The 19,164-nt window shown below is 45.0% G+C and overlaps 1 protein-coding gene across 1 annotated transcript in view; it reads right to left on the bottom strand.

The window, feature by feature from the left end:
* The window catches only part of THSD4 (thrombospondin type 1 domain containing 4), a 634,456-nt gene that overhangs the window by 429,585 nt on the left and 185,707 nt on the right, over nt 1-19,164 (bottom strand). The gene's annotated exons all lie outside the window — the stretch shown is intronic.

Genomic DNA, 19,164 nt, shown 5'->3' with positions numbered 1-19,164 from the left:
ATTTACCTATGATCTCACTGCTAAGAATTGAAATGGGATTTGAAGCTGGGTCAGCTTGCTCCTATGTCCTGGTTTTCCTACCACTCCACGTGGCAAAATGTTGGAAGATGGGGTGGACTTGTGAACACAGATAGGAAGGATGGCCCAGAAAAAGAGAATTTATGTCTGAAATACAGAATGGATTACTATAGAGATTACAATACAAGAGGTAACTTTAAAGGAGAGTAGATTTCATAACAAAAATGCAAGAACCTGTATATCCAAATGACAGCACTGCTTCCCTTTAGCAGGGTTCCTCTGGAGGCTTGGCACTTACTCCAAAGATGCTGCTGTCTCAAAACATTTATGTAACTCCTTGTTAGAATGCAGTTACACAGCAAGTGACACATTCCTTTTAAATAGCTCAGTGGTAACAGGTGTTCATCCTTTAGCAGGTAAATTTGGTTTTTGCTAACAGTCATATCCTTTGGAACTAAATCTGGAGCAAAAATTTGTATTGGGAAGCATAAGTTTTAATCAAAGGCTACAACAGCCATTAAGTTAGGTGTGACTATAAAATAGAGAGTTGTCTCTTCTATAGCTCAGTCTGGCTCTGAACACAACTAAGAGCTAAGCTCTGAGCTGTTTTCTGGAGTGGTGGCGTTGCCAGAGTACAGACTCGCAAGGTATCTCTGTTGAAAACCAACACTCACCTGGATGTACAGGTCATGGTGAGCAGGTGTTCTGAGAGAAGACAAAGGAAAAGCAGAGGGAGTGTTGACAATTCTGAGCTTCAACATTGCAGACATTCAGGGCCTGTTGGCATGGTCCTCAGAGCAGCAACAACAGCATCAACTGAGGTTCATTAAAATGCAGAATCGCAGGTTCATGTGGACCTACTGAATCAGAACCTGCATTCTAACAACAGTTTTCAGTGTTTCTTCTGCACATTAAAGTTTGAAAAGCAGTGGTCTGGAGGAGGAGGCTCTACAAAAGGGTTGGGTATTGAGAAGCTGAAAAGACAACCTGGAATTGAGATTCCCAGGGATGACCTGAAAACAAGCATTTCAAAAGCTCAGAAAAGCAGGAGTTTGACTACTCTCATTATATATTGTCGCAACTACATGTTCAAGATTTTACAAAATAGTCTCAGTTTTAAACACTCTGTTCCATTTGCAGATCATGTATTATGGATAGTCTGGAGCAACAGGGATAGACCCATGGGTATTGGGAATGAGTATGCAGAGGGTGAGATTACTGAAATTGTTATTATGTGGGTATGGAGACGGGCTAGTTAGCATGAAGGACTGCTGAGTGTTTGGGTGGTCTGGCTGATCATCTGAACACTGAAAAATTAAGTTGAAGTCAGAGAAGGATCAATGTTAAGTTAGGAGAACAAGAGAACTTTCTGTGATGATGGAAATGTTCTATATCTACACTGTCCAACATGGTAGCCACTAGTCATATGTGGCTATTCGGCACTAAAAACACAGCTAGCACAAGTGAGAAACTGAATTTTAAATTTTGATATGGGACTACTGGCTAGCACATTGGACAGCACAGGTATATAAAAACCCCATGGCAGCCCCCGTACCTGCAAGTCTAAAGAGGACCAGGAGGATCCCCGCCAAAAGAAGGGTAACTGATGGGACACTAAAGTTATCAGTCAAGTAAGGCAGAAAGGCTTGAATGAATAAATGTATATAGATAGAAAGTGGAGACCTTGATAAAGTCAAACTCCTTGGCTTTACAAGCGTGTGTTCAGCGGCCATGCAAGGGAGATGTCCATCTGGCAGTGGCCCAGGGCAAGGTATCAGAGTCCTAGTGGCAGGGAGATGGCATCCACGTATGTGGGAGGGTGACATGGTGCTAACTGGGCATCTGCATAGGGCGGGGGGACAGTGGTGATGTGAAATTGATTACATTCAAGGTGACGGAGTACACAGTAAAAATATAAAAGATAATGGAACCTAGATTTCTCATGGCCAGAGAAGAGAGTTACAACTACAGAAAGAGAGAAAATGAGAAAGAGCTGGGCACGGTGGCTCACGCCTGTAATCCCAGGACTCTGGGACACCGAGGTGGGCGGATCACCTGAGGTCAGGAGTTCGAGACCAGCCTGGCCAGCATGGTGAAACCCCATCTCTACTAAAAATACAAAAATTAGCCAGGTGTGGTGGCAGGTGCCTGTAATCTCAGCTACTCAGGAAGTGGAGGCAGGAGAATTGCTTGGAGGCAGGAGAATTGCTTGAAGCCAGGAGGCGGAGGTTGCAGCGAGCCGAGATCACACCATTGCACTCCAACCTGGGCAACAGAGTGAGACTCTGTCTCAAAAAAAAAAAAAAAAAAAAAAAAAAAAAGAAAAAAAAATGGAAATGAAACTTATGATGCTATTTGGAATTTGAGACCTGTGTGAACTGACAATTTTTAATATACAGATGAATACAGAAATACACACATAATAAATATGTGTTTATATACATAAGACATATTGCCCAGCTCTGTTTGACTGAAAGGGTTTAGGAGCAGCAACACCACAAGAGCAACAGGTACATTTATTGCCCAGATTTTGGCTTGTAAATACTATTCTCCAAAAAAAATGGACCAGGGCTCCTTGGAAAAATGGCTGATTCCAGGCCTGGGACTGGTAAAATACAATACAAGCTTGGAACATTGTGTCATACCTGAAAGTGAAGAAGTGCTCAAAGAGTGATGGAGATGTGTCAAAAAAGACACTGAAGCCAGGCCAAAGTGGCTCTCACTAGCCAAATACGGGGCAATTAGAGCTTCAAAGTAAATAATAATGGTAACAGGTCAAAAGCCATTGAGTAGAAGGGAAATCCATGTGTCCATGCTGATACAAATAAATGGCTGAATAAAGGAGCAAATGGACATGCTGTATCACCTAATAGGATACAATAAGAATACCCCATCGCTTCTGTTATTTTCCTGCCAAAAATTCATCAACTGAATCTAATCATGAGGAAACACTGGACAAACCCAAACTGAGGGCCATGCTACCTAATAATGGTCTATATTCTTCAGACATGTCAAGGTCATGTCATGAAAGTCAACAAGAGAATAAGAAATACTTCCAGGCTGAAGGCGACCAAAGAGATGTGACAACTAAATACAGTGTGTGATTCTTCCACTCTAAGGACATTATTGGGACACTCAGGACAACTGGTGAAACTTGAATGTTTGGGGACTGGGTGGTAGCAATATATCAATATGAATGTCCTGATTCTGATGGTTGCTTTGTGGTCATGTATGAGAATTTTCTTGTTTACAGGAAACCTGGGGGAGTGGTAATGTATCACATTGGCAACTTACTCTCAAGTAAGTCCGAAAACAAAAGAACTCTTGGCACAGGGCTTTAACTACCATATAAGTTTGAGACTTTTTCAAAGTAAAATAATTAAAAAAAAAAAACAAAAAACCAAAGAACTATGTTCACTTATTCTGGCGAAGGCACTCTAAGGGAATGTCTTTAGGGACATCTTAGAAAGGTGTTCTTCTCTAGCAACAACTGCCTAAAGGAAAAGTGCTTCCTTTCCACCTGACATAGACATTTATCCATCAAAGCTGAGGCCTGGACCTGTCACAGTCATTTTGCAAATAGGGAAAAGCCACTAAAAACTCAGAGAAGCCACCCCAGAGATCTCCCATTGTTGAGCTGCTAAATTAGCAAGCCCTCAGATTGGCTACCTCCAGATTTCTTGTTATGTGTGATTTATTACCAAATCCAATTTGTTTAAGTTAAAAAAAATCTTAATCTGCTTTCAGACAGCACCAGCTCTGTTTGAAGAAAGGGCCAATCACAGAGGTCAGCACTCTCCTCTCACAGGCAGCCCGGGGTGCCTTTGGCCCTACCTTGCCCCTGTATCAGACTCCCTCCTACACACCCTCTGGCCCAGGATGGGAGCTGCTGGCACTTGAAAAGTCCTTTCTATCTGGCAGGCTACTAGTATACAACTCCTTCTTATTCACAATCAATCCTTCCCTTTGCCCCCTACCCACCCTCCCAACCCCACGCCACTTGCGTACTGGAACAGAACAAAAACATACCATACAGAAATGAGAAATCACATATATAATTACAGCCAATGTCACAGACCCAGGCTACACCAAGAAAGGATCAAGGATAAAGATGAAGAACTCTGAGAACAGTTTCCTTTTGGACTTTGTCTCCTGATTTTCTCTGTGACTCTTTCGCCTCATGTAACCCACACACTGCTTGCTACCCATCTCCCACATGACCACTCACATACTCAGAATTCTTGGCTCACTTTTCTGCCATCATACCTAAAGGGCATCTCCCACCTCAGCAGATCTCACGAGCTGGACCTGAGACACAGACATGGAGAGCACACCATTTTCAAAATCCTTCCCACGGCCCCAGAGATGCTGGTGGGCAAAGGCCACATTTGTTGAGTAGACCTTGTACATCCGTGGAAGTAGGCACAAGAAATCTTAGTGAATGCTCATGATACAACTTGGTGCTTCTACATTTCTTTTTCTGATTATGAAAGAATGCCCCTACCTGGAGCCCAGAGAAATTTTCACCCAATTTATTTTTCCTAAATTAGCAAGTTTGGCATGAAACAAAGATATGCTTATAGCACAGTGCTGAGTACTGGAGAGGACATAAAAGATAAAGGATGTGAGGTCTGTGGAGCAGGCACCCAGCCAGCCCCTTGCATGTATGCTCCCTGAGGCAGGTGAAACATGTTTGAAGAGGTGGTCAATGCACCATAAGGTGGAAGTGGTGAGCTGAATGGTGCCCTCCTTCCCCCAAAATACACCCAAGTCCTGACCCTGGAATCTGCACATATCACCTTGTTTGGAAATAGAATCTTTAAAGATGGTATTAAGAATCCTGGCTGGGCCGGGCGCGGTGGCTCACGCTTGTAATCCCAGCACTTTGGGAGGCCAAGGCAGGCGGATCACAAGGTCAGGAGATCAAGACCAGCCTGGCTAAGGTGGTGAAATCCCGTCTCTACTAAAAATACAAAAACAAAATTAGCCAGGCATGGTAGCAGGTGCCTGTAGTCCCAGCTACTCGGAGGCTGAGGCAGGAGAATGGCGTGAACCTGGGAGGTGGAGCTTGCAGTGAGCCGAGATCGCGCCACTGCACTCCAGCCTGGGCCACAGAGTGAGACTCCGTCTCAAAAAAAAAAAAAAAAAAAAGAATCCTGGCTGGGGCTGGGTGCAGTGGCTCACATCTGTAAACCCCACCCCCCACTCCCCACCCCTGCCCCCATCACTTTGGGAGGCTGAGGTGGGCTGATTGCTTGAGCCCAGGAGTTTAAGACCAGCCTGGGCAACATGGCAAGACCCTGTCTCTACACAAAATACAAAAAACTAGCTGGGTGTGGTGGTGCATGCCTGTAGTCCCAGCTACTCAGGAGGCTGAGGTAGGACAATCATCTGAGCCTGGGAGGCTGAGGCTGCAGTGAGCCATTTTGCCATTGCACTCCAACCTGGGTAACAGAGCAACACCCTGTCTTAAAAAAAAAAAAAAAAAAAAAAAATCCTGAGATGAGATTATCCTAGATTTAGGATGGCCCTAAATCCGATGATAGGTGTCCTTATAAGAGAAAAGCACAGGGATGTTCAGTCACAGAAACACACAGAGTAGAAGGTCACATGAAGACAAAGGCAGAGGCTTGAGCGATGTGCCTAAAAGTCAAGGAAGGCCAGTGATTGCTGGGTGCCACCAAAAGCTGGAAGAGGAAAGTGAGGATTCACCCTCAGAGTCTCCAGAAGCAGCCAACCCTGATGACACCTTGACTTTGGACTTTTTCCCTCTGAAATGGTTAGAAAATAATTTCTGTTGTTTTAAAACACTAAGTTTACAGTCATCTGTTATGGCATCCCCTGGAAACTAATACAGTGGGCAAGGCAGGCTATTTATTATTTATCAGTCAATCAATAGAGACAGGGTCTATCTAATCTATCTAATTCATCTAACATATCCATCCATCTCTCTTTATATCTAATATATCCATCTACCTACCTACCTACCTACCTACTAGAGATAGGGTCTCGCTATATTATCCAGGCTGGTCTTGAACTTCTGGCCTTGAGAGATCCTCCGCCTCTGCCTCCCACAATGTTGGGATTACAGGCATGAGCCACTGGCTTAGTCAAGACAGATCATTTAGGGGTGGACTTTGTCCAGAGAAGAAACAATTTTCCCTCCCAGCTCTGATAACATATACCCAGTAAGCACAAAGGCCCTGGCATACGGGTAAAATGGAACCTTGTAGCATATGGCAAAGGCTGTCTCTTAAGACCCTTCTATATGCAAGATGGGCCAGTGGGGAGGAAGAGAGAAGAAAAACTCAGGCACAACCAGGGAACTCAAAGACCTTCTGAAGCTCAACACTTGTTGACTGTCTCTGAGGATCTGGGTGTGCCTGGCACAAACGGCCTCAAAAGAGAATTCACCACAAGAAAGTAGACATCTAGTTGGTATCCAAGGGCCCCCATCAGTTGCTGTGGGGTGGGGAGGGCCGCTTCAGGCACCATCCATGGCTGAGGTGGGATCCCCTCCAACACAGCTGCCTGGAGAACAAGGACGAACATGTCAGAGTAGCCAAAGTGACTGCAGCCATGGAATGTCCCCAAGCGCCACTGTGCAGCCTCTGCAGGGTCTGTGCCTGCCAGAGCACACCAGGGCAGGGGCAGAAGGAAACAGTGGGGGGTGGGGTGGGGGAAGGCAAGGAAACCCAGAGTGAAAGCTATTAACCTGCATGGCGATCAGCTCAAGGTGGGGGTCAGAGAAGGGGGGAACTCCCATGCTGAGACTGCACCCCTGTTGTTTCTTCTCTCCTGTTTTCAGGCTGTCCTCTGACTTCAGGCTCTCCAAGTGTCTGCAGGCAGAGGACCAAGGGTGCAAGCCCCGCACAAGCCTCCATTTCTTTCTTCTATGCATCATGTGCACCGTGAGTACTGTGCACTTCCCGTGGCAGTCTCTGTAACACAAACTCTCTCTGTTCCAGGTTCCCAAAGTGTATTTTAAAACCTCATCAGCTATGTTATTTTTAAACTCCAGGAAATAAATGGGATTTAGTAGATGTTATTAAGTAACACCTACTGTCCCCCCCCCCTTTTTTTATGAAAAAGCATTTCAGTCAATCAAAGGATGTATCAGTTTCTGCATCTGCATGTCCACCCATCAATCCACTTATTCCACCCCTCCCCATCTCCTGTTACAGACAGCTGTGACTATCCTCACCTACTGTTAACAAGAGTTAATCCTCTGTGGTAGGATATGGAGCAATTTTTTACTGTCTTCTTGACTTTCAATTGGATTGTTTGAATACTTTATATTGAACACAAGCTACTTTTAGAAAAAAAAAATCATTAGAGCATTAAGGTCATTATTCTAGATGAAATATAATAACCTAGTAGGTGGACATAAACCAAATGAAAGGAAAGCAAGGAAGAAAGAAAAGAGGGTTGTGAGGGAGGTAGGAGAAAAAAGGAAGAAAAGAAAGGGGAGAGAGAGGGAAGAGAGAAGAGACAATAGAAAAGGCAAGGCAACAAAAGAAAAAAGAAATGGGAGAGAGAGGAAATGCGAGACACTGGGAAACAATGGCGAGACCATTACCTGCACATCTACCTCAGGAACTCTAGGGACCAGTGTAGACCCTCCCAACCCGTTTTCACAAGTGAACTCCCAGGGAAAGCTTATGAAAAGAATCTCTGGGGCTGGGCACGGCAGCTCACGCCTGTAATCCCAGCACTTTGGGAGGCAGAGGCAGGTGGACCACCTGAGATCAAGAGTTCGAGACTATCCTGGTCAACATGGCAAAACCCTGTCTCTACTAAAAATATTAGCCAGGTGTGGTGGTGGGCACCTGTAATCTCAGCTACTCAGGAGGTTGAGGCAGAAGAATTGCTTGAACCCAGGAGGCAGAGGTTGCAGTGAGCAGAGTTTGCGCCACTGCACTCTAGGCTGGGTGACAGAGTGAAACTGTGTCTCAAAAAAAAAAAAAAAAAAGTCTCTGATGCTCATTAAGGCCCAAACATGGACCTACAAAAAAACAGCCTGGGAAGTGGAAGGCAGTCACGGCAAGGGAGCTCCAGAGGGTGGGCAAGCTCCCAGCACAGCGGGAAACAGGTCACACAGCCTGGCTCTTCCAGCTCATCCCTCACGGATTTGGTTTGAGGGGTTTGAGGGGCCAGAGCCTTAAAGCTACAGGGTGGATGGCATCTTGGAAGCACTGGGTCTAAGCTCCCACTCAGAGTTCCAGGACTTGTACCATATTCTGGTCTTTAAAGTGACCTTCAGTAAGTCCTTCAACCTCTCTGAGCCTTGGGTTCCTCATCTATGAAATGGGGACGAGAGACCCATCCTGGCAAGATGTGAAGCCGAGGTGCACACCAACGAGCAGGTGTACCCGCATGCTGCCTCAGCAAGCACACGGTCCAGTCAGAGAGACACACAGCACAAAGCCAATCTGCAAACATCTACTGATTAAGTGTTAAGGTCCAAATGCAATAATGAAGCTTAGAAATTCAGATCAACATCAAGAATAACTAAGACTTGGCCAGGCGCAGTGGTTCATGTCTGTACTCCCTACTCTTTGGGAGGGCAAGGCAGGCGGATCACCTGAGGTCAGGAGTTGGAGACCAGCCTGGACAACATGACAAAAGCCTGTCTCTACTAAAAATACAAAAATTAGCCGGGCATGGTGGCACGTGACTGTAATTTCAGCTACTTGGGAGGCTGAAACAGGAGAATTGCTTGAACCCAGGAGGTAGAGGTTGCAGTGAGCGGAGATCGCGCCACTGCACTCTAGCCTGGGTGACAGAGTAAGACTCCATCTCAAAAAAAAAAAAAAAAAAGAATTAAAACTTACTGAGCACTTATCTGCTTTATACATATTTACCATTTAATCCTCATAACATCCCTATGAGGTAGTTACTTTTATTATTCCAGTTTTAGAGATTAGGAAACTGAGGCACAGGGAGATTAAGAACTTATCTCAAGTTATGGTAGAGAAGTTCCTACCATACCAGGTAGTGCTGGGATTTCAATGTAGGCAACCCATCTCTTAAACACTACACCCCATACCTAATCGATAATAAATAATGTATGGCTCTCATTTTTAATGAGGTTATATTGTTAGAGAGTGACAAGGCAAGTAAAAAAATATAAAGTAATGCATTGTGATCAGTTTCATGGGACATTTGTGCAAAGTACAGAGGTGACAGTTGGGGGAGGGGATAATTAAATATCTGAGAGGGTCGGCAAAGATTTCCTGAGTCATTAAACTTAATAAGGGGTTTGGAAGGATGAGTAGGAGTATTTCTGGATTAAAAAAATCAATAAAAGGGAGGCCCAGGCAGAAGTAACAGTTTGGGTAGACAGAGGCAAAAAATACAAAAAACCCAGCATAGAACATTGAAAAAGTTTAATGGAGATAAAACATACTAAGAATGCTAAAATGCTGTGAAGAACCCAGAGGGAGTGATATCTTAAGGGCAGAACACAAAGCTAACAAAAAGATCTGGGGGTAGATGAGGTCAGGACAAAATGTCCTGAAAAGAGGTGAGGCCGCAGAGATGGCCAGGGGCTGGAGGAAGACACAGTGTGATGCCCTGCAAGGAGCCTGCTTTTATCCCATAAACATTGGCCACTCAGATACCTGTTTCTATAGGAACAGAGGTGAACTTTAAGACAGACAGCTCTTCACTGACAGCCCCAGAACTCCAACTCTAGTTTCCAGACAATGGCCAGACCCTGACCTCAGTTCTGGCTACATCAAACTGGAGCTTTCAGTCTTTCATAGGTCCACTCGGTTGGGTGGAGTTGGAAGGTCTTTTCTCCCTTGTCCCATTTCCCCCTTCTCTTACCTCCCACCAAGTATCTGTTACTGCAAGAGGCCAGTTAAGGGTGTCTTTTCCTTCTAATAATCTCAGTGTTCAGGCACAGATTAACCAAGCCCAAACAACAGAACTAACTCAAAAACAAAAGCTAAGCTCCAGCCCTGATGCAGTGAATATGCGTGTTTGTAACTCCTCTGTCAACTACCTCCTAACCTCCTGCCTGTCTCTAAAGACACCATAAAAGGAGAAATCAGAGCGGAAAGAACCTCACTGCAGAGTAGATCAGTGTATTAATTTATAACAGTTCACATACTCTCGGCATTACCTCATGGCCCGATTCTAGGATCCACGCGTGAGTATGAACTGGAGCAATGTGAACCTCCCTGATATCTGTAAGTGTTCAGACTCAGGTCCAAAGAGAGTTTATCACACTACATGAAGCAGACCCCTTGCTTTCAGATCCTCCTGTCCTACTGCTGAGTGTTCGGAAAGAAGCTCAGAGTGGGGTGGGGGGTGGGGGTGCCTAAGCCATCACCTGGAGAATCCTCCCATTTCAAGGGATGCCAAGACTGTAGGATTGGCTCAAGGTCACACAGCTAATTAGGGAAACTCCAGGATTCAAAGTTCAAACTTCTGATTCTTCAGTGTTTGAAACCATATTTTGAACCCAGTTCTTAGAAATAAGCAGATAAGATTTTGGGGCATTGCCGTGGGAACAGTTTAATGATAGAATAGGGAAGAAAAATATGAGCACAATTCTTTTCTAGGTACAACTAGGCATTTTACATACATTTTTCCAGTTAATCCTCATAATCCTTCCAGGAACTTATCAGCTCCACCAGTTTACACAGGGAAGGGGCTGAGGCTGGAAGGACCAGAAGGTGGCCCACAGTCATTAGTAAATGAGAGCCCCATTTGACCTTCAAATTGCCCATTTCTGCCTACATCACATTGCATGCAGAAATCACTTTCCTAACTGTTACTCAAGCCTGCTAGGAACGTCTCCTGTGGGCTCAGCCTCTACTAGGTTCACCTGGGGTATGCAAAGGCCCTCCTCATGTGTTCAGGCAGAGCCTCATCTTCCAGCCTGGCTGAGGGGCCCTCTCTCCCAGGGCCCAAGTTCCTGAGAACCTCCCAGAGCCCGGTAAGAAGTTGCATAATGAATGACCTGCAGGCCAGAATGTCCAAGCCTCTCTCACCCCATCCCTGACTGGGAAACCTTTTAGCTATTTATCAGGCCAGACCTGTTTATCCAGTTTCCATTTAGGACAACTTTTCACATGTTAACTAGCTGATCCTTGTTAAGCTAGGGTTTGGCTCACAAGGCAAGTATTTGTGGTTTTTCTCCTGGGCTGAAACACTGAGTAAGGAGCACCAAGCCTTCCAGGGGCAGGTTTCCTCCCACTGCCTCGGGCTCTGCCCACTTTTCACTCCTGGCTCCCACAGGGACACTGGGCCTGGCTCTACTCTGGGTCCCCCTGGACGGGAATGCAGCCACATGCTGTGTGTCCAGGTGGGGCCACTCCGGGCCCTACCACTGGCCTGGCTGCTGCAGCCACTACCACCCCTTACAGTTCTTGGGTTGGAAAATGACTTCATGTTTTCAGTGTTGTACCCAACTAAGACACATCCACATGCACAGACTTCCTCAGCCTAGCCCAGGACCAAGGCGGTCCCTACATCATTACAGTCCTTCTCTTTCCTCCTTGCCTCCCACTTCTCTCCAAAACAACGCACATGCATGCACGCACACACTCCCTCTCCCCTCTCTCTCCGATTTAGCCCAAGGATTGGAAGGCCCTCAAGTAAACCGTGCCTTGCAAAAACTGCCCTTTGCCACCCTAAGGCATATACTAAAATGTGATCAAAGTTACCTTCAGTTGACATGAATGAACAGCATTTTCCACTGGTGAAAGTGTGAAAGTCTAGCTCATTTTAACAGGTTTGACAGGTTTGTATGTCATTCTTAGACTCTCTCCTACTTCTTACAGAAAAATTAGATTGGGGTTAAATCCATTTACTGCTTCAGACACTGTATCCAAATTGCCAAATAAGGGAAAATAAGTTATAAATTAAAATGATACTTTAAGGAACAGAAATGATAAATTTTTAGATTTGGGTTTGGAAAGCACCTCTTACAGAAATATAATACTTTATGTCTCTTAAAAAGTCTAATTCAGTGAGTTATTTTTTCTTTGAACATGTGGTACTTCAAAACAAACTCAGATATAGTTCCACATGGAATACAGTCACGACCAGTGATAACTCCAAACATTCTGGATACTGATCTTCAACTTTAAGAAAACCAATCACACTCAAATTACTTTTTTCCCTTAACTGTTAAAATGATAAAGTATAAAATTCCTTGCTTTAAATATTGCTAATTAGAAATTTTAACTTCTCTATATCTTGAATTTGAATCTCTTCTGTTTAAATGACAACTGAATTTCAGATTTAACAAAATATTATGAACTCATAATAAAGGGTATTAATGTATTTGTTATCTACCACTTCCTTCCCTGTATCACTGGGCTCTCACCACTCAGACCAAGGCTGTAACATTTATTTTTATTCTAGAAGTTGAACAACACTGCCCTAAATCCCTTGATTAAAAACATTCTAGAAGCTTGAGCATTTTGTAGGGAGAGGGAGACAGTGTGTGAACATGCCTCACACGTGTTGACTGAGCAGGGGATGGCCTCCATCACTTTATTTCCTCTCCCTAATAGATTGCAATGCGAAAGGCCATCCACCGAGGTGATCTCTCCCCAATGATTGAGATTTTTTTTTTTCATTGACTGTGTTCTGCTGCAGTCCAGCCCCTCGGGTTTGGCCTTCCACATCATTCCCCCACAACCCACCTCCATGCCCTTCTACAAGAAGGATGACCTCAAGTGCGAAATAATCTCCAGCATCTGTTTGAGGCTTTGATTTTGTAGGTTTATTTTACACATCCTAATTCTGCAGGAAACTCCCTGCAGATGCGGAGGAGCCCTCAGTCACTGACCTCTTGTTAAAAGAAACAGCCAGAAACCAGAAACATGACCAGGAAGATAAACAGCTGTTGAGGTCTCAGCTGCTCTCCAGAGTGGCATCATCTTCGGAAATAAGCCTTGCATTCATCTTCACCGAGGAAGTTGAGCCTTGAAGTTCGTTTAGTTAGAGATGGTAAAAGCATGGCACACATATCCCCCACCCTTCTCTCGCACCCATGACAGACATCACTAATCAATCATTATATCCCTTTTCTCTGGGCCTGAAATCAGCCCCAGAATTCTCCTCAAAAATGGGTCCAGACAAACTCTGTGAAACCATATTAAATATATTTGTCATTCTAGAAGCTAGGTTCTAAGGGATAAAGATACTGAAAAGAAAAATTAAATCTGTGCATTTTTGTTGGGAGGGGTTGGGGGGAGGTTAGGGGGTACTTGGTTCAAGTCCTAAACAGAGTAGGAAATTCTGTTTCCTTGAAATACCATCTCAAAGCCCACAATACTAATTTAAGAAAAGAGCCCTCAACTAAAAGCAGAAGAAGTTGCTGGGGCTGACGAGTATTTGCATTTCCTGAACGTGAGCTGTGTTCCAGGCACTGCTCTAAGCACCTCACATGTGTTGTCTCATGTAATTAATAGAAGATGATTCTGATGCTAACATGACCCAGGATTCAAGACTCATTTCTCAGATCCAACATGTTTCACACATGAGTGCAGCACAAGTCACACAAGACAGCTGCCTGCCAAGAGTGCGCTCACCCTCCCCAGACCCGAGCTCCATTAATTCTGCTCAGGAAGGATGGCCTTTTTCAAATCCAGCACAGCCCTGGCCCATCTGTTCCAGTGTGTCACTTAGCCATAGTCTGTTTCTCAACGTGCAGCTTCAAAAAGAAGCAGATTTTTTAACAGACTCCCCCTTTGTCCCAGAAAGACAGCACAACTTCCATGAAAGATGTGCATCTTCCTTCTTCCAGTGAAGAAGTTCTGCTGACAGTTCTGAGCGCTATGAGGGCCACAGGTCTATCCTGCAACAAACAGATCAGGCTAAGGGCTTACTTTCAAAGAACTAGAGAGAGGGAGGCTGGTTTGTTTCTTCTCCTAGGCTTGGGTCAGACACTGGCAAACTGAGTCGTTTGCCTTGATGGGCTGGCATCTGGCTGCAGGCTTGGTCAATGCCAATTTCAGCATTATTTGGCGGTTGGGGATTGTCCATGGATCCTGGGTGACAGCCTTGCACCAACTGCCCCCAGAGCTGGGGAATGAGAAAATGACATGAACAATGATAAAAATAATAAAAATGAGAGCTACTGACTGTATTGGATGTTTAGTAAGCACTCAGAAAATGTGCCAAAGGCTTCATATACACTCTCATGCTGAATCCCCAAATTCTGTGACCTGTTCATCTAGAAAGCTGCCGATGTCCACCTCTTAGAGAAACGGTTCTGTGGTAGTCGAGTGTCGGTTTCAAAGCTAGGATTTTGAAGAAGTCCTTTAACTCTGTTTCCCCATTTGTGAGAAGAGATTACCCTTATGTTTCATGTTACGTGTCATGAAGAAAAATGATCCACAAAAATATGCCTTGGCTATTCTGCAGAAAAGAACAAAGTAAGTTCTCAGTTTATGACTGGTATGGTTGCTGATATACTGCTCTGGCTTCCGGTTTGCTGGGTGTATCTTATCACACTGTCTTCCATATGTGAATCCCAAACCTTAAAAACAGTGTTTCTTTAGATACTTTCATCAACTTAACTCGAAACTAAAACAACAGGCTGGGAGGCAGTGAGTTTCTTGAGGGCAGAGGTTGTCTTACTCATCTCTGAATTCCACATATTTGGCTTAAAAGAAACAGGCAAAAATGTTATTTGAGGATAAAGACCAGAGGGAGGTAGAGAAAGGGAAGAAAGAAGCCACAACCTTCTGTAGCATTATCTTGTCAACGAAAGTTCATATTTTTTCAATAAGCATCTACTAAGCCCCGTAAGAGAAAAAGGTTTGTTGTCTGCTTGGTACTACCTTAAACATTGGGTATTTGATGCAAACATTGCCTTTATTGAGTGGGAAATAGCCTTGAGTAAAGTGTGAGGCAAGACTTAATAAGACCTTAACGACAGTCACAACCATTTGTACCCTCAGTCTGGCTGATTCTTGGAAAAATAAAAAATGCCCATGCTGATGCCATGGGAATGTCCCCTATGACCATTGTCTTTCTGCACTCTATCAGTTGCCAGCCACTCAAATCTCCAAAATTATAGATGCCAGAATGACAAGGCTCTTGGCCAAGAAAAAAACAAAGGCTCAGCCTAATTAGAGTATGTTGAGGGTGAGAAAGCTAAAGTCTAAGAGGCCCACATATCAGAAATGGGAAACTAGAATAGACATCTGTTTGGAATCTCCATGGGCAATTCTCTATGTTCACAATGAGCTTAACAACTGCAAGGACAGTAATAAGGGGGTTTTAGGTTGGCTCTGCCACTCCCCACTTCCCCCATAAATGCCTGCTCTGAAAGCCAAAACTCAGAATGCCCCTCCCAAGACCCTTTCAGCCTAGAGACTCCAGAGAAAGGAAGCTCACACTCTCGGGCTAAGCTGCTAATGCCTGCACTGCACCTGCTTTTCTAGCCACAATGCACAAGTGGCTCTTTATGCCCCCACCTCGTGGGCAGCAAAAAGGGAAGATGTCCTTCTCACCTAAGCATCCCAGCCTCCCCATAGGAACAGCACTATTATGGAGGCCTAAAAGGGGGGAATACTCAAATGGAGTCTGGGTGAGCTAGACCAGATACCAAGGTTAACGGCAGAGGTGTCCGATCTTCCCTGGGCCACATTGGAAGAAGAATTGTCTGGGGCCACACATAAAATACACTAACACTAACACTAACAATAGCTGATGAGCTTAAAAAAAAATGCAAAAAAATCTCAATGTTTTAAGAAAGTTTACAAATTTACATTCCGTCTTGAGCCATATGTGGCCCGCAAGATGCGGGTTGGACAAGCTTGTTTAAAGGGCTCAGCTTGCAGTTAATTAATTCATCACTCAAATATTTGGCAAGTACTCTCTGCATATCAGACATAATTCTAGGTATGGCAAAAGAGAGAGAGGCATCTGCTGTCAGGGTGAATGGTCCCTATCTTAAGCCTGTGACAGCAATCGGGCCATAAAATGTTAACATCACAAGACTTCAACAGGGGTTCAAATCTCAGGCATGCTGCAGTCTAACTTTGTGACCTTGGGCACCTGACTTCACTGAGTTAAGGGAAGGATTCAATTAAAGGGCAAATTTGAAGGCCAGGGGCAGAGTCCTTTTCTCCTTCTAGGATTCCTGATTCCATGTCTGGTATTATTCCTTCTGCATTTTACAGCCAAGAATATACACACAGACACATACCCATGTACACATATACATCATCGTTTAAATAAGACTTACCACACATTCATCTCTTATCCTCATAGTCATCTGGCAGTGTATGTATTTGTGGTACCCACGAGAATGAGTGCCCTTCGCAGACCTCCAACTACAGGCAATGAAACTGACCAAGGGCTCCAGCTGCTGTGCTCTGAAATCCATCACTGTAGCTGTGTTGGCACCAGACTGCACTTCTCATGGGCTGATTCCAGAGGCAATAGCAGAACCCAGCAGGGGTACTAAGACAAAACTATTCCTGGGAGACATGGGACTCCTCTGACAGCTGAGTTTGGCTGCAGGACTCCCTGATGGCATTGTGGACCCTCCTTGGCAATCTAGGACCCTTCCCTACAACTGCCCCTTCCTCTTTCCTTCAGTAGAGATCAGACTTGCGTTGCTATCTGACCATTCTCCTAACCTGTTTCTTTCAATAAAATCCTTGAATGTACAGTCCTGTCTTGATGCCTGCTTCTTGGAAGATGCTGACAAACAGAATTTTATCACGTCTGTATTACAGATGAAAAAGCTGAAGTTCAAGGGACAAGTAGGCAGTCCAATGTCAGGGGGTGGGGAGGGGGGGCAAAGAATGCATTGTAATTCAATATTAGCTATTTGTGAATCAAAATGCCACAGAGGCCTCCCACTCCCTCCACGAAAAGTCCTGGAGATGGGCCCTGAGGTGTTCTCTGTGAAGCAGTATGCCTTTCCCCATTTCCCTAGGTCCTACAACTGATTAGTGGTGGGCCAAGAGCAAAGCCTAGGTTTTCAGCATCTAAATCAGGGGTTCCTCCGCCCGGCCCACCATGCTCTGGGAGCCAGACTGCAGAGCAATCCCAGCTAGAGTGAAGCTCTGCAGCTCACCCCGCCCCATGGTGCCTGTGGAGCCACAGCAGGTTTTTGCATTTAGTAAGTGTGTTTGGAGACAATCATTTCATAAAAGTTAATCTGCTCTGGGCTGGAGCCAGCTGAGACTGATAACTCCAAGTCTCCCCAGATGAGAACTTCAAATGCAAAGTCACATTTCTTCCCAGTGATCTTGGCCGCCTGAGACCTGACTACCTTCAGATGAAACCAGGCATTCATGTATCCACATCCAAATTTTCTTGGCCTACCCCAGTTGGAGATTTCAGAGCTGCTTCTTCAATGCCAGAAGAAGTACAAGGAAGGGCAGCCGCCCCTCTGTCACCATCACAAGCCAAACACACTCCCTCTGTACCTAGGTGGCTGGGGAGACACCCAAACAGCACCTCAGGAAAACTAATCAACACTGTCCAAATGGCTGTAGCAGAAAACTAGAAGGGAAGACAAACAGCTTTGCCAGCCAAAGGCCACGAGAGGAGCACAGGAGAAATGAGCTCAACGCCCTGTCTACATCCGGGAGCCACACAGGTGGGAGAACAAATTAGCACAGCCTTGCTCCCTCCTCGACAAGGCCAGATCGCCAATGGCACCCGGTAAACGGGTTAGTGTCCGTGTCACTCAAAACCTCTGCTGTGTGTAGACCGGTGTCTGTTTTATTTGAAATTACTTACCAACCTAGTCTCTCTCTTACTCTTGGCAACCAACAGAGCGATGGACCCGTGACAGCAGCAGCAGAGGCAGAGAGAGAAGTGAGAAAAAAATGAGTGGGTTTATATGACAGTATTATACATCAGAAGGAACAAAGCACAGGACTGTTCTCTTCAACTGGGTCCTGGAAGAATTGAGAGGGGCAGGAAGGAAAGCACTAACAGTTATTGAGGGGTTTACTGCATGCCAGACACTGCTAATGGATTTACATGCCTTATGTCATCTAATCCTCATAGTAACTATAGAAAGCTGATACTATTGTTATTACTTCCATTTTACAGAAGAAGCAACTGAAGTTCAGAATGGCGAAGCAACTGAAGTTCAGAATGGCGAAGCAACTGAAGTTCAGAACGGCGAAGCAACTTCCCCAAGGCTTGCCAACGAATCACAATCCTGGCCTGGATTTTAGCAGAGTTAGTGTAATTTGAGAGCATCCTCTATTGATGACGATACACAATTCCCCATGTTTGTTGAATACCTACTGTGTGCTGCGTGTTTTAATTAATGACAACTGCATGCCATTCTTAGAATAGCTTTAGAAAGTACATGTCATACGCATTTCTGAGGAGTGGGGACTGAGACTCAAAGATGAATTTAACAAAGGTCCTATAGCTAGGAAGTGGGGGAGCTCAGGTTGAAAACACATCTGAGTGACTCCACAAAACCATGAGGCCCTCCTCATAAGCACACCCAGGGCAGCTCCCACCCCTCCTCGTTTGGCCCAGGAGGGCACAACAATAAATAATACTAGAACAATCATGGTGGTCTTTGTTTTTTTCCTTTGGAGACAAGGTCTTGCTCTGTGGCCCAGTTTGGATTGTGCAACGGTGCTATCACAGCTCACTGCAGCCTCGACCTCTTAGGCTCAAGCAATCCTCCCACTTCATCCTCCCTAGTTGCTGGGACCACAGGCACGTGCCATTATGCCTGGCTAATTTTTTATTTTTTTGTAGAGATGAAGTTTCGCCATGTTGCCCAGGCGGGTCTCAAACTCATGGGCTCAAGCGATTCACCCACCTTGGGCTCCTAAAGTGCTGGGATTATAGGCATGAGCCACCATGCCCAGCCCATAGCAATAATGGAACACTGCCTGAGTATTTTCAATGTGCTAAGCACCCTTCATTTTATTGTTATCACAGCCCTGTCTGTGAGTGAGTGGCTTGACCTCAATTTCACAATGAGTAATTCGAGGCTTAGAAGGGCAGGGCACACAAGTCACCTGAGCAGAGCTGGCGTCTCGGGAATCTGCAGCATACTGCCTGAGACATGACATCTCACAGGGGACAACATCGACTCCATCCTCTCCTTTCCACTCAACAGACATTCGCCTTTTGGCTGAAGAAACTCTCTAATGCAAGTTGTTAAGGAGGCAGCAA

The sequence above is a fragment of the Nomascus leucogenys genome, chromosome 6 (assembly GCF_006542625.1).
Source record: "Nomascus leucogenys isolate Asia chromosome 6, Asia_NLE_v1, whole genome shotgun sequence".
NCBI lineage: Eukaryota > Metazoa > Chordata > Mammalia > Primates > Hylobatidae > Nomascus > Nomascus leucogenys.
The sequence above is the reverse complement of the archived record's forward strand: the minus strand, read 5'-3'. Positions and strand labels throughout refer to the sequence as shown.